This window comes from Camelina sativa, chromosome 11 (assembly GCF_030686135.1).
Source record: "Camelina sativa cultivar CO46 ecotype springtype chromosome 11, ASM3068613v1".
Taxonomy (NCBI): domain Eukaryota; kingdom Viridiplantae; phylum Streptophyta; class Magnoliopsida; order Brassicales; family Brassicaceae; genus Camelina; species Camelina sativa.
The window spans coordinates 15,216,705-15,231,138 of NC_141890.1; positions in this window are offsets into that span (position 1 = coordinate 15,216,705).

Below are 14,434 nucleotides of genomic sequence, written 5' to 3' on the forward strand. Positions count from 1 at the left end.
TGAAGTTAAAATATTGGGGTCACTTTCATCAAGTGATACAAAAAGATCGCAAGTCCCTAGCTAATCTACTATATGAAAGTATCTTATCAATTAATGAACACTTGAACTTTTGAGTTCACACTTATTAGTCACTTGTATAAAAGTACAACTTCTTAGAGGGGTTTTAACTATGAACATATATATATATATGTTCTCTGGTTTTTGCGGGTCTTGATGTGCAAGCTTACAATGAGATACATACTTCAAAAGCACAATGAAGTTAATGGTTTAAATTTCACAAACTCCTAAACTTATAATTTGTTTTTTTTGGACCGCCCAAACTTATAAATTTTAAACTTAAAGTTACGATGTATACATTTATTATTTTTAAATAAAAAATCAGGTGCAAAAAACTATACAAGTGGAACATAGGGAGACTCAAACCCATGACCTCATTTTTTTAATTTGGTGCATGCATTCTTACCATAAATCCACTTGAACCCAAATAATTTATCTGTAAATTAAACAATTTATAACTTCATATGGTGCATGCACCACCCTTGGTCAAAGTGGATCTTCCCCTGATTGTTCGGTCGGAACAATTGAAGTAACAGTAATAAGTCCTTGTAACTCTATATTTTTCACTTTACTCAACTCGTGTTTACTGAAATCTCATGGAAGATGTTTACCAACGGAAGAGAAATTTCTTAAGGGAGAGATGAAAGTAGCAACGCATGTTGTGTTTCAACTAGACAACATAAAATATGGCGAAAGCATCTATCATATCACATAATTGGTGATGGGTCATAGATATCTCAACTGCCCACATGTGCCGAGAGATGGAGGTGAGAAGTGGCGAACCGGATGATTATCAACGAAGAAGGAGACGTTGTGGAGGTGGTGGATCTGGTAGTCATTACTGTTTGTGGCAGGCCACAGTGGTGGTGGAAGAGCAAAGTCGAAGTAGATCGGAGGTGGAGAGGCCTCTTTGGAGGCTCATCGGTGCCGGATGTGACTTCGATTTAGAAAGATAAAAACACCAACGTGATCACTGTTAAGCCATAAGTTTGTAGCAACTGACGGATGTCCGATCGGAGTTATATTTAAGAATGTATGTGGGTTGCTTCCTGCGCAAGAAATTACCGGAGGTGCCCAAACCAGAAACCATAGAAATCATGTTCGAGGTTGTCTCTTTGGAACAGCGTTTGGTAGTCCAAAACTTACCTGATCGAGCTGAGATTTGGTGGAGAGCGTTACGGTACGATAACATAAATATTCAATGGTGAGATCGTGATTTTAACGGTTAGTTGTGGTTTTACCCGTGAGTTATGAGTCTTGTTTGTATAGAATAAATGGTGACATTGTAATGTTTGGTTGGGAAACGAGGTTGGATTGAGCTGCAGCTTTGCATGAGCGTTCTTGAATCTTGGATCTGACATTAAAAGGAAAGAGGAAACTGAGTTTCTTCATTTATATGGCAAAGGTGAGGGTGATAATCGCGGAAACACAATGATTATTTTCTAAGCATATTTTCATGAATTGCTTGTATAAGCTTGGAAACTATGTGATTGGTTACGTCTATTGTTTGATGAATGTGTGTAATGGTGAGTATGTGGTGTTAATATGGTTTAAATGGTATTATGATTATGCGTTACATTTAATATTATGTGAAACTGTTATGCTTGTTGGATGTATGTCAAGAATGTGGAGTCTGATTCTATATTATGCGCTCATTGTTGAACATGATTATAATGTCGTTAATGTGTTCACCTTTTTATCTTTTCCTTCAAGTTAAAAAGATTTATAAAAAGTGGAACAAATTTTATAATTAAATAGTTTTATTTAAAAGAAAGAAACATTTTGGCGGGACCATTTGAATAACACCTTGTCTTGGCGAATAATGCGGGACGGATGTTACTATTGTGTTTGTTGGTTTTCGTTTAGAGTATATTAGGTTAAGTCCTTGATTTATGTATATCTATTATATTCTACGATTTAGACCCGGCATGTATAAATACTTATATACTTATGATGAAAACTATGAAGAAAAATATTTAAAATCTAGTGTTCTTATAAATTCTTGTTGGGACCTTATCAATTGGTATTAGAGCCATCATGCTTTTGATCCGGATCACATCGTGGTATCAAAAGCAAACTTTATCCACCATCTATCTTTAGTTTTGATCCGAAGCACTTTTGTCATATCCAAAACCTATTTTTATCATTTTTCTCTGTTTTTAGCTTATATTTTTTTCAGTTAATTACTATTAATTCTGGAAGGGTTATACAGAAAAACATATAAGATTTTCATGAACTAGTTATTCTTACAGAATAGTATTCCGAGTTTGCCGTACCCAAAAAAATCAAGAAATAAAAACAGAGAAGTGATTCTTCTTTTTTTTTTTTTTTTTAGATTGTTTTTTTAAATAGATGTATGTATACAAGTAATTTTCTTTGTATAATAAGATAGGGATTGAAGAAGTTAATAAGGTGTATAGCGTTTATAAGAAGTAACCGTGAAACTTTAAATTTATATGTTACACTGTAAATTTAATAAATTTTATGTTCAGTTGAGTTGAGTGAAACAAATTGTGTCATCTTGTCATACCTGCCGCTGCTTTGTTCAAAATAAAATGAAACAAAAACGGGAATAGGATGCTATTATGACTAGTATATGAATCAAATAAATATCTTATTATATATGACATCTAATAGTGTAATATATATATGAATCATATATTATATCTATTTGGTAAGATTTTTAATTTTATTTTAGTGTTAATAATAAGATCAAAATTAAAATTATCTCCATCGTCGTTATTCTATAACTCATAATTACAGTATCTAGTCAAATCAAAATCACTATAATGATATAATCTAGTATGATGTTTATATATAGCTACGTTTATTTGCTACAAAAAAAATAATAACAAATATTATCTACTAAAAATTACAAATTAGTAACAAAATTTTAGTTAGTATATTTTATAGCTGGTTACTAAATGTAGGTATGTAATCTATATATAATAGCAATTCGAATAAATGTCACTAAAGATTGTATTTTCTCATTCGTATCTTTTGGATAATTTTCCAAAAAAGAAATCTGTAGAAATTTCAATTATGTGATTACGAAAAGTTGCGATTGTTTATTGTAACAGTTTTTTTTAATTTGCAACTGTCCATTTTAGAGTTGTGTTTATTCGAATATGTAACATCCGCGAACCGAAATCCCAGTTTAGGGATTGCATCGGTCGATGCCAGGTTGTTTTCTGCGGACGAGTTTAGATGAAACGCTGCGTTTTGGGCTAGGGAAAACCCTTAAGTCGTGTTTTTGTCTCATTCGTCGGTTTTGGCCGCTTTTAAGAGAAAACGAAAGAGAGAAAGAGTTCTGTGGGTGTTCTTGGTGATTTCTGGAGATTTTAGGCTGTTCTTGTGGAGATCTATAGTTGGGATCGTTGTAGGAACTTCCTAGAAGTGTTTTCTTGCGTGTTTAAGGTTCAGAATCGTCTTGGCAAAGGTAAGTGCAGGACCATGGCTTATCTAAGCTAGAGAACTCTCTAATTTTGCTTGTTGTATGTTTTTAGACTTGTTAGATTGATAATTGGGACATTAGGAAGCTTTCTTGTGGCTTGGGATCGAGTCTTGTGGTTGCAGGAACGAAGATCCGGCGAGAAGCTTTGGGGAAAACACGATGCTCGACATTGCATCGGTCAATGCATATTTTGCGTCGGTCGATGCAAGTGCGAGGACGGCGTGTAAAACTCTAGGGTTTTCGTGTTATGTCGAGCATGTGTCGGTCGATGCAGTTTGAGTGTCGGTCGATGCTTGTGTAACTTGCATCGATCGATGCAGCCATTGTGTTGGTCGATGCATCCCCATGTGGTGTCGGTTGATGCATGTTGGTGTCGGTCGATGCAGAGTCCTAGTTTGTTATTTGTTGTTGTTGATTATTGTTTGATGGTTAGAGATAACTCTATTGCTTGTGTGTACAGCCCAGTAGATGGGAGGATTGCCTTACTGAGTATTTATTAAATACTCATGCATTGCAATATGTGTTTGTGGTGCAGGTAAAGGCAAAATGTGATCTTGGAATCAAGGCAATGAAGAGGAGGATGTTCTAGGGACTTGGTTGGATGTTGTCTGGCATTGTTAGGTTGCTAGAGTCGGGTCTTTAGAACTTGCTAGGTTGCTGGTTCCTTGTTTTATGTTGTTTGATATTGGAGTTTTGTTTATTTAATATTGGTTATTTATTTATTGGATATTTATTGGTTATTGGTAATTGTTATTCCGCTGTTGGTTGTGTTTGTGGTTAGGTGGCTAGTGGATATGGGACCACTAGTTGTAGTTTATTATTATATATTATTTATTATTTATTAAAAAAAAAAGGGTCGGGTCATTTCAATTTGGTATCAGAGCCCTTACGGTTCAAGGTTTGGGTTCACTAGGTTTCTGTTGTGATGTTTAGGATTGCATGTTTGATTGATTATGTGAGTTAGTCAATTGTGTGTGGCATGGAGTCCAAGAATATTCTCTTCGAGCCTACTGTGTGATTCCACGGTGAGTTTATATTTCTGTGTTGTAGTATAAATTGTTTTCTTAGTCTTCTGTTCATGGTAGTGCAGATGGCTAGAGATGGTGCTGTTGCTGGTCGTGGTCATGGACGCGGACGTGATCGTGGTCTTGGACACGGACGTGGTCGTGGTAGGGGCAGAGTCCCAGTGATTAGTGAGACCGTGGACCAGAGTGTGACAGCAGAGGGTGTCGGCGAGTCGCAGGATGTCCAGGGGGATTCCATGAGTGTGGTCGGAGGGGGCGGTGTTGATGCTCCAGTGGCCGATGATGTTAGGGCCCTAGGTGCGGGTGTCCCAGTGGGTGGAGTCTCGGGTGTCGACCTTGCGGGTTTGCTGGCACATTTGATAGAGCGGTTGCCGCCAGTGGCACCAGCTCAGGCTCAGGTAGTGCTACCAGTGGTGGCGGAGGAGCAGCAGCCAGTGGCTGCGGATGTGGGGGTCCATTCTCGTTATATCAGTATGCTGACAGAGATGGGTCGTATTCATACCGAGCGGTTTTCGGGAGGTACTGATCCTACCGCTGCGGATGCGTGGAGGACGAGTGTGGAACGTAAATTCCATACTCTGAGATGTCCTGAGGAGTTTTGGGTGGACATTGGGATCCACCATTTGATTGGTGATGCTCAGTTGTGGTGGAGTTCTGTGGCAGCCAGGAGAGTTCAGAGGGAGATGTCTTGGGCTGACTTCGTCTTGGAGTTCAACCGCAAGTATTTCCCTAGAGCGGCATTGGATAGGTTGGAGGTGCAGTTCCTTCAGCCGGCTCAGGGGACTCGGTCAGTGCGGGAACTTGACTTGGAGTTCAGTCGACTTCTGAGGTATGGGGGTCGGGATATAGAGTCCGAGGAGGCTCAGATCATGAGGTTTTTCAGGGCCCTACGTGATGATTTGAGGGTTCACTGTAGAGGGCGCAATTATGCTACCCGTGCAGAGCTGGTTGAGACTGCAGCAGGGATTGAGGAGGACATCCGGGCACAGTCAGTGACGGTTAGTCCAGCAGTTCAGCCTAGTAGGGCTCAGCAGCAGGGTGGTTCTAGCAGGGGCGGTAAGCCTGCGCAGGGAACCAAGAGGAGGTGGGAGGCTACGCAGAGACCGAGTGGTGCTAGGCAAGGCTCACAAGGTTGCTAGCTGTCCCATGAGGAGTGCTCCGACGACAGTAGATCGTGTGTGCTATGATTGTAGGGAGTCGGGGCATATCAGGCCCTATTGTCCCAAGTTGCAGCCGGTAGCAGTGGCAGCGTTGCAGCAGGTGCAGCTGGGAGGGCAGCAAGTGGCACGGATTGAGCAGGCGCCACGGGTTTACACGACTACAGAGACTGGTGGGACCAATGTCGGGGCGATCATAAGTTTAACTTCTGGTACTGTAACTTTGTGAATTCTTAGTAAGTTCAGATTTTATGTTTTTCTGTGATAAAGTGTTAGGTTCTCAACACATGAGGTTTGTGTAGGGACCTTGTTGGTGGGCGGGTTTAAGTCCCACATTATGTTTGATTTTGGAGCTTCTCATAGGCTCATTACTCCGGAGTGTGCAGAGGGTGAGGAATCAGAGGGGATCCTGGGGAGCGTATAAGAGTTGTCAGAGTTGCAGGAGGCAAGTTCCTGAGAGTTATTGGACGAGCTAGGGGAGTTGATATTCAGATCGCAGGAGAGTCATGGCCAGTGGATTTGCTTATCAGTCCAATGGAGTTGTATGATGTTATTCTCGGGATGGATTGTATGCATCGGCATATGGTGCATTTGGACTACTATCGGGGTAGAGTGGAGTTTGAGCGTCCAGGAGGGCAGTTGGTTTTTCGGGGTATTAGACCGACTTCGGTGAGTCTCGTGATCTCGGCCATTCAGGCTGGGAAGATGATCGAGAAGGGTTGTGAGGCTTATTTGGTTACCATATCTATGCCAGAGTCAGCGAGGAAGTCTACGATTAGCGGTATTCCAGTTGTAGAGGAGTTTGAGGACATGTTTCAGTCGTTGCAGGGGTTACCACCATCTCGGTCTGATCCTTTTATGATTGAACTGGAGCCAGGGACGATGCCGTTATCCAAGGCTCCTTACAGAATGGCTCCAGCAGAGAAGGCAGAGCTGAAGAAGCAGCTAGAGGATTTGTTGAGTAAGGGATTCATGCGTCCTAGTGTATCACCGTGGCGAGCACCGGTATTGTTTGTCAAGAAGAAAGATGGGAGTTTCCGGTTGTGCATTGATTACAGGGGTTTGAACCGGGTCATTGTGAAGAACAAATACCCTCTTCCCAGGATTGATGAGTTGTTGGATCAGTTGAGGGATGCTACTTGGTTCTCTAAAATAGATCTGACGTCGGGTTATCATCAGATACCGATAGATGAGGCAGATGTGAGGAAGACTGCATTCAGGACGAGGTATGAGCATTATGAGTTTGTGGTGATGCCTTTCGGGTTGACTAATGCATCAGCAGCGTTTATGAGATTGATGAACAGTGTGTTTCAGGAGTTTCTGGATGTATCTATCATCATATTCATCGACGATATTCTGGTTTATTCTAAGAGTCCTAAGCAGCATGCAGTGCATTTGAGGGCAGTTATGGATAAACTGCGGGGACATAAGTTGTTTGCTAAGTTGAGCAAGTGCATTTTTTGGCAGCGTGAGATGGGCTTTCTAGGTCATATTGTGTCTGCAGACGGGGTTTCTGTAGATCCGGAGAAGATTCAGGCTATCAGAGATTGGCTTAGACCGCATAATGCCACAGAGATCAGAAGTTTTCTTGGATTGGCAGGATACTACAGGAGATTCGTGCAGGGGTTTGCGAGCAGAGCACGTCCTATGACTAAGTTGACAGGGAAGGATGTTCCTTTTGTTTGGTCAGAGGAGTGTGAGGAAGGCTTTGCAAGCCTGAAGGAGATGTTGACTACTGCGCCAGTATTGGCTTTGGCTGAGCAGGGAGAACTCTATGTGATTTATACAGATGCATATAGAGGTTGTTTGGGGTGTGTTCTGATGCAGCATGGGAAGGTGATTGCCTACGCTTCGCGGCAGTTGCAGAAGGATGAAGGCAACTATCCTACTCATGATTTGGAGATGGGTGTTGTAGTTTTTGCCCTGAAGATTTGGAGATCTTATCTTTATGGTGCAAAGGTGCAGGTGTTTACAGATCATAAGAGCCTGAAGTATATATTCACTCAGCCTGAGCTGAATTTGAGGTAGAGGCGGTGGATGGAGCTTGTGGCGGATTATGATTTGGAGATAGCCTATCATCCTGGTAAGGCTAACTTGGTTGCAGATGCTCTGAGTTGGAAGAGGGTAGCTTCGGCTCAGGAGCAGGAGATGGAGTCTCTGGCAGGAGAGATCGGTGCGTTGAGTTTGTGTGTTGTGTCTCAGGAACCATTCGGTTCGGAGGCGGTCGATAGAGCAGATCTTCTGAGCAGAGTGCGGTTGGTATAGGAGGGAGATTTGGGGCTGGTGAATGCCTCAAAGGATGTTGATTCAGAGTATCAGGTCTCAGATAATGGTACTATCCTGGTGCATGGTTGGGTTTGTGTGCCCAAGGATGTGGAGTTGAGGCAGGAGATCCTGAGAGAGGCTCATGGGAGCAAGTTCTCTATTCATCCAGGAGCGACTAAGATGTACCGTGATCTCAAGAGGTACTATCATTGGGTCGGGATGAAGAAAGATGTAGCTAGTTGGGTCGCGAGGTGCGATGTGTGCCAACTAGTGAAGGCGGAACATCAGGTTCCAGGAGGGTTACTGAAGTGTCTTCCCATTCTAGAGTGGAAGTGGGATATGATTACTATTGAATTCGTGGTAGGCTTGCCAGTGTCCAGGACGTTTGATGCTATTTGGGTCATTGTGGACCGGTTGACTAAGTCAGCACATTTTCTAGCCATTACGAAGACTGATGGAGCAGCGGTCTTAGCTAAGAAGTATGTGAAAGAGATAGTCAGGTTGCATGGGGTGCCAGCGAGCGTTGTGTCTGATAGGGATTCTAAGTTCACTTCGGTGTTCTGGAGAGCGTTTCAGGCAGAGATGGGCACTAAGGTACATATGAGTACAGCTTATCATCCCCAGAGAGATGGACAGTCAGAGAGGGCGATTCAGACGCTGGAGGATTTGCTGAGGATGTGTGTGTTGGATTGGGGAGGCCATTGGGCAGATCATTTGAGCTTCGTAGAGTTTTCTTACAACGACAGTTATCAGGCAAGTATTAAGATGGCTCCTTATGAGGCTTTGTATGGGAGGTCGTGTCGTACACCGTTATGTTGGACTCAGGTGGGGGAGAGGAGCATTTACGGGACAGATTTTGTTCAGGAGACCTCAGAGAAGATCCGGGTTCTCAAGCTGAACATTATGGAAGCTCAGGATCGGCAGAGGAGTTATGCCGATAGGAGGAGGAGAGATCTTGAGTTTCAGGTAGGAGACAGAGTGTACCTCAAGATGGCCATGTTGCAGGGTCCGAACAGGTCATTGACTGAGACTAAGTTGAGTTCGAGGTATATGGGTCCGTTCAGAGTGATTGAGCGTGTCGGACCAGTGGCTTATAGACTGGAGTTACCTGAGGTTATGCATGCATTCCATAAGGTTTTCCATGTTTCTATGTTGAGGAAGTGTCTCCGTGAGGATGATCAGTTGTTAGAAAAAGATTCCTGAGGATCTTCAGCCTAACATGACTTTGGAGGCGAGACCAGTGAGGGTTCTTGAGAGGAGAATTAAGGAACTTCGGAAGAAGAAGAGTCCTTTGATGAAAGTCCTTTGGGACTGTCATGGTGTTGAGGAGCAGACTTGGGAGCATGAGGCGAGGATGAAGGCAAGGTTTAAGAAGTGGTATGAGAAGCAAGCCGCGACTTGAGCTTATCTAGCCTAGTCCTATCTGTAATCCGTGGCTGGAGCGGGAATGGAGTATTCCAGCCCATCTATCTTGTTTACTTGGTCGCTTGGGATGGTTGGTTGTGCGACTAAGTAACAAGATGAGGTGGTGCTCGGGGTACAAAGTTTCCGTGAGGAGGGGTTTTTGGAGGAAAGTTTCCTGGAATAGAAGTTTCCTAAAGTGGAAAGTGGTAAAAGTGGAAAGTTTTATGGGAGTTAAAGTTTGTCCATTTTGGTGGAAGAAGCCGTGGAGGGGCTTGTGTGGCCTTAGTGGCGGACTTTTTAGTCATTGTGTGGCCTTAGTGGCGGTCTTTTGAGACATTGTGTGGCTTTTGTGGCGGGCTGTTTAGCCAGATGTGTGGCCTTTGTGGCGGGCTGTTTAGCCAGATGTGTGACCTTTGTGGCGGTCTGTTTAGCTAGAGTGCCTGTTTAGGCGGTCCTTCGGTACAGATGGTCTTTGTGACGGTCCTGTTTAGGACATTTGTTTGGCCTTGGTGGCGGTCCTGTTTAGGACATTTGTATGGCCTTGGTGGCGGTCCTGTTAAGGACATTTGTTTGGCCTTGGTGGTGGTCCTGTTTAGGACATTTGTTTGGCCCTTGTGGCATTGAGATGATCCTTGTGTGGTCATGAGGTATCCCAGTGAGGGGATATGTGGTTAGTAGGACATTGAGATGTCTTACGCGAGCCACAGGAAGGAAACTTGGATAGGGATACGACTCAGATGTGTTCAGAATTGTTTGCTCGCGACTCTTGGGGGACTTTGGTTCTCCTAGTACTGCCATATTCGGAGACTTTGTGACTTGGGAGTATGGTTGGTATATCGACTTCGGATGACGATCCGGAGGAGCCAACATTTTGGCATGCAGACTTAGGTCTGATGAGGAGCCAGTAAAAACTCAAGGTTTAGGCCTATGATTAAAAAGGAAAGTCCAAAAGTCGAGAGCAAATGACGCCTGGAGCGTTAGTCTATCACCTAGAGGTGACCTTCAGTAGATCGGTAGGAGGAGTGCGAGCCGTGGAGACGGTTGCACGGGAGTCTTTGGCATATGGTTGTTCGAGATTCGAGGACGAATCTAGATTGGTGGGGGAGAATTGTAACATCCGCGAACCGAAATTCCGGTTTAGGGATTGCATCGGTCGATGCACATAGTGCATCGGTCGATGCAAGGTTGTTTTCTGCGGACGAGTTTTAGTGAAACGCTGCGTTTTGGGTTAGGGAAAACCTTAAGTCGTGTTTTTGTCTCATTCGTCGGTTTTGGCCGCTTTTGAGAGAAAACGAAAGAGAGAAAGAGTTTTGTGGGTGTTCTTGGTGATTTCTGGAGATTTGAGGCTGTTCTTGTGGAGATATGTAGCTGGGATCGTTGTAAGAACTTCCTAGAAGTGTTTTCTTGCATGTTTAAGGTTCAGAATCGTCTTGGCAAAGGTAAGTGCAGGACCACGACTTATCTAAGCTAGAGAACTCTCTAATTTTGCTTGTTGTATGTTGTTAGACTTGTTAGATTGATAATTGGGATGTTAGTAAGCTTTCTTGTTGGTTGGGATCGAGTCTTGTGGTTGCAGGAACGAAGATCCGGCGAGAAGCTTCGGGGAAAACACGATGCTCGGCATTGCATCGGTCGATGCATATCTTGCGTTGGTCGATGCAAGTGCGAGGACGGCGCGTAAAACTCTAGGGTTTTCGTGTTATGTCGAGCATGTGTCGGTCGATGCAGTTTGGGGGGCTAGAGGGGTCCACGGGACGGGTGTAGGTCAATTGGTGACAGCTTGTCCTTTGGGAAAGTTGTTAAAGGGTGGGGACCAGGGTTCGAGGAACGTCTGGCGCACCAATAACCTTTAACAAACTTCCCACAGGACAAGTTGCCACCTATTGACAACTATTTTTTAAAAACCAAACAGTTGCATCTGTTTATTGTAGAGTTGTGTCTTTTACCAAAAAATATCAAAACAATATATTTATTTTGAAAAAGAATGATATGGTTGCATATGTTTATTGTAGATTTTTTTCTCTTTTACAATAAAAATCTATATTATAATAACAATCTAAAAAATGCCAATAACAATTGCGATTTTTCGTCGTACCTTTTGTTAAATAATTTTTTTTTGGAAAATAAAAATCATACAATTGCGTCTGTACATTGTAGAGTTATGTCTTTTACCCCATAAATGAAAATCATATGGTTGTTTCTGGTCATTGTAGAGTTATGTCATTTCACAATATTTTATTTACAACTTTTCGTTCCAATAGTTATGTTTATTTAAATTTTTTTCTGTATTTTGAACTCTATATTATATATATATATATATAAATGATCCGCTAACACAAATTTTTGGTTTCATGCTGAATCTAAATAAAATGAATTTTAGTATTCAATTTCCAAAATTATTCTATATTCTAACTAAAGAATTTAGAAATGATTATAGTAATATATAAATTTAATCAACTTTAGTTATGTAACTTACAATTGCGTTTATTTATCGAAACTTTTCGTAAAATATGTGCTTTTCAAGATTTAAGTATTTTATCTTTTATTTTGTAACGCTCGTATCCCAAAAAACATGAATATTGGATTTTTATATCGGAAATTGAAGTGGATTTGATTTAATCACTGTTAGTTTATTAACCTGATCGATTTATTGATTCACCAAACTGATAGTTTAATTAATTATTGGTTTAGCTATTTTCTGGTTTAATTAAATTAAACCAAAGAGGCCCTAATTCGATTGACACTTCTCTTCTCTCTAGTTGTAGAAGTTTGTCGCCGCCGGTTGCTGAGAGAAAGAGAGAGAGCTCTTGGTTATTTGGTGTAAAGGAGAAAGAGAAACAGATCAAGGTTTTTCCTTATAGTAAAGAGAGATATAGAACTGTCAGGGCTTGGGAGAAAGAGGATCCGACTGCTCAAATCGTTTTGAAAGGTATTGATTGTTGGTAGGGTTGTAGCTAAGAGATTTTCGTACACTCTCCTTTTTTACAGAAGTGAATTTGAGTTAATACTCTAGGAGATATCGGCAGTTTAGTGTGGCGTTTTTTATCAGTCGCGGATTGAGATCAGCAGGTGTTTCGGGATCGATTGCAGTTTCATCTGAGATCTGATCGTACTGAAATTTTGTAGGAAGCTTCTGAACGTCTAGACCTTGGTTTTCATTGGAGGGATTGAAAAGTTAAGTTCGTTTTGATTTCGTGGTTTCACTAGTGAGTTTGTTCTTTTCTGGCAGTTTGTTTTCAATATTTGTTTTGTTGTTGTGATTGGTTGCAGGAGCAAGTTTGCTATTGGAGAGCCTCTCTTTTGGTTGTTAAAAGAACAGTCACAAAGGCAAAATTCTAAAATTAAAACCAACCGTTCACTATCAAATCCCTCCAGTGAAAAGCTAGTCCTAGACATCACGAAGCTTTCCACAAAATTTTAGCACGATCAGATCTCAGGTGAAACCGTAATCGATCCGGAAACACCCGCTGGTCTCAATCTGTGACTGAGAAGAAACGCCTCACGAGATTGCCGATATCTTCTAGAATATTAACTTAAATTCACTTCTGTAAAAAAGAGAGTGTACAAAAATCTCTTAGCTACAATCCTACCAAAAATCAATACCTTTCGAAACGATTTGAGCAGTCGGATCCTGCTTCTCCCAAAACCCTGACAGTTCTGTTTCTCTCTTTCCTCTAAGGAAAAATCTTTATCTCTTTTGGTTCCTCCTTTACATCAAATAACTAAGGTTCTCTCTGTTTCTCTCCGTCTCTTTGAATGTCGACAATAGCAAAAATCTAGAGAGGAGGCGTGACTTATGAGGGAGATTAGGGGTTTTTGGTTTAATTAGACTAAATCAGGATTTAATTATACCAAAAATCAATTAAAATCCACTCCTTTGGTTTACTTAACACATCCCAAACTATATTCCTGGAACACGGATGTTACAAGATCAAGGCTCTGAAGAGGATAATGTTCTAGAGGTTTGATTGATTGCTTTGTGTCTTTGATAGGATGCTAGAGTGGAACTTAGATGTCTAGAACGGATGTTAGGTTACTGGTTTTATGACTTTTTTATTGTTTGAATTGTTGATGCTATTGGTATTTGTTATTCATTCATTCGTTATTGGTTTATTGGAATTGTTTTGTGTTATCCGCTATTGTTGATTAGGGTTAGGTTGCTAGTGAGTATGAGATCGTTAGTTATTAGGATAAATATCAAAAAAAAAAATCGGGTCAGGTTGTTTCACTTTTAATCTCATGTAATTGTGCACTTATGTCTGGTGATTGTGGTCAGATTGTTTCAGTTAACTTCATAAGCAATGTCACAGTTAAGTTTGTTTTTAACAGACATTGGATTTTGTTATGCTGACTACTCTTTTATTTTTCCCACTTATAGTTACAATGACCAAAGTTGAGATGCTTTATGGACCTGCAATTATATGTTCTCTTGTTGCAGCAGCGACAACGTGAGATTGAGTTAAGAGAATCTGCTAATGAGCTGACAGAGGTGAATTTTGTTTTCTTTCAGTTTGATTTGCATTTTTTTGTGGTTATTGAATTGTTCTTTGAGTATTGCCTATTAGTCTGGAGCTGGGATGTATTTATCGTGTAGAGCTTGTCGTTGTTTTGCAATTCATTCGCTATCTCGTCGAACTCACTTTTCAATAATTACATTAAGTTGCAGGTTGTGTGTCTTCATCTCTTGGATCTGATTTTTCTGTATCATGTTTAATTCTGCATTTTCTTTATTTTGATGAAAGGGCTGAAAGGAGGAAAGAGGTAGAACTACAGAAGACCCCCTTTTTATTTTTGTTTCAGATCAAAGCACATACATAGAACGATAGTTTAATAAAGCTCTCTTTTGCTGTGGCTATGTATGTTAGTTCTTCAAGAAATTACAAGAAAATAACAAGGAAGAGGATGTTGTAAAAGAGCAATTGTCTTGCGACTTCAAGGCAAATCAAAACACTCAGCATCTGAAAAACATAAGGAGAACCAACAAGTTGATTGTTATAAGTCTCAACTTGTCATAGTTTTGGCCTGAGAATTTTGAATCCGTCTCTCTCAACAAATTTTGAATCTGCCTTCCA